This window comes from Gossypium raimondii, chromosome 3 (genome assembly GCF_025698545.1).
Source record: "Gossypium raimondii isolate GPD5lz chromosome 3, ASM2569854v1, whole genome shotgun sequence".
Taxonomy (NCBI): Eukaryota; Viridiplantae; Streptophyta; class Magnoliopsida; order Malvales; family Malvaceae; genus Gossypium; species Gossypium raimondii.
The window spans coordinates 9,021,534-9,023,614 of NC_068567.1; the positions used below are offsets into that span (position 1 = coordinate 9,021,534).

Genomic DNA, 2,081 nt, shown 5'->3' on the forward strand with positions numbered 1-2,081 from the left:
GGGTATAGACTAGTTTGGGATTGGAAAAAATTATGAAGGGCTTAAAGTGAGGATGGACTAAATTGAAGTTGATGTAAAAGACGGAGAATTTAAGGAAAAAAATACTTTTTAATTCAGGGATATTATAAATTTAGAAAGGTGGTGAACGGTGGGGAAAATGGTGAACTTAAAAAAACTACTGTACCCTTAAGCTTGAAACATAGAAGCAGATATTTTTAAGGGCACTATAGTCATTTGAATATTGAATGAATAAAAGATATGATATTATGAGATAATTTTTTGGTTCCTTGGATTAATGTTTTCCAATTCAATCCTAGCCATTAATATCTTTTAAGGAATTAAAAGGAAAAAGAAAAATAAAGAACAGAAGTTGTCTTCATTCTTCATCTTGGCCGTATGGGTTTTTGGAGAAAGAACACTCCCATCTGTTTTGCTATTTCTTTTTCTTCCATTATTCCACCAAATTCTCACCTCTCTACACAAATTCACCCACAAAAGCTTCTTTTACCAAGATTGTTTACATGATTTGGTGGCTATTTTGAAGAGAAAGAAGTTGAGAAAAGAAAAGAGAGCAAAGGAAAAGAGAAGTTGGAAGCTTAAAGAAAGAAGCGGAGAAAAGGAATTGAAGCTAGTGTAGCTTAATTTTGGTATGTGCTCACATTATTTTAATTTCCTTGAATTTATTATTATTATTATTATTTTACTAGAACATGAAAAAAAGATTTAATTAATAAAAAGAACGATTTGTGTTAATATAATATATTATATATATATTCTTGAAAGATGAAAGTTTTAAAATATTGTTATATGATTTTTGTGAAGGCTGGTGATTTTTAAAACATTGATTTATATGAATTGATTATTTGAATGCATTTTGAGGTATTTTGAAAATATGCTACACAAATGATTGGTGAAATTTGGAATTATAAATGTGTACCTGTTATTCAAATGAATAAATTTGTTAGTTAGTCCTGTTGCGCATAGTACTGGTTGAGTATGGTCTTCTACACCGACCAGTTAACCCTACTGTGGAGAGTGTCGTCTGTAGGTGGAGAGTTTATTAATATTTGTATAAATTCTTGAAATTTATTTCTTGAATGAGAAACATGTGATATAAGTTTGAGCTGAATCGGTTATTGTTATATATATATATATATATTCACGATTAAGAAATATTTCAAGAGAATTATGGGTTTGGGTTTATCTAGCATTTTATTTTCTTAAATTTTTGTTATATTAATTTGAAAGTTTTATAATGTGATTTATGAATTATTCTCTTATATATATTTGATATTTCCTTTATATTTGGATGTTGTAAAATAGCTTAACGCCTTAGGAGCGGTGAAGATAATATTACTGTATTTGCGCAAGTCGGAGTCACATACATCGGCACAGGTGGATATTCAAGTCACTCTTATTTTTATCTTGTATATATATTTTGGGCGTTTTGGCATGTATACAAGTTTTAGTTAGTTAAATGAATGTATCACGTTATGAACTTAATGTATAATATTAGTTGATAAAATCATGAGAATATCTTAGAAGCTTTATAACTAAAATTGGTATTATTAGACTTCGATATGATATGGAATATTTTGGTATTTCATATGGTAATTGAGTTGTGAAATTGAGATGCCAAGAACATTGAGGAGTATTTGTGTATACGTGATAAATATAAGGGTATGTTTGGTTGGCCCTAATAGAATAGGGCTGTAATGGAATAGAGTTGTAATCAGTAATTCAATTGTTTGGTTGAATGGAATGGAATAGAGCTGTAATAGAATTCTTGTGTTTGGTTGAATGGAATAGATGTTGTAATAGTATAAAGAAAAAGACTTAAATGACCAAAGTACCCTTAGCAGAAATTTTTTTAGATAGATGATTATTAATATTGTTATTAAATTTTAATAAAATTATTGTTAAATATATTTTATTAAAAATAATAAATAATTTAACCATATTTTAACATTATTATTAAATATAATTTAATAATGTTTTTAATATAATTATTATTATATGAATTAAAAATATAATATATAATACTATAAAATAATATATAATCTACTTTATTATTTTTAAAC

General features: G+C 26.7%; 1 long non-coding RNA gene across 1 annotated transcript; it reads left to right on the forward strand.

The window, feature by feature from the left end:
• The first annotated feature begins 324 nt into the window (after positions 1 to 324).
• On the forward strand, positions 325 to 1,801 carry LOC105797040 (uncharacterized). Its single transcript, XR_001134604.2, has 2 exons — positions 325 to 647; positions 1,324 to 1,801. It is a non-coding gene; the product is annotated as an uncharacterized LOC105797040 (long non-coding RNA).
• The last annotated feature ends 280 nt before the right edge of the window (positions 1,802 to 2,081 follow it).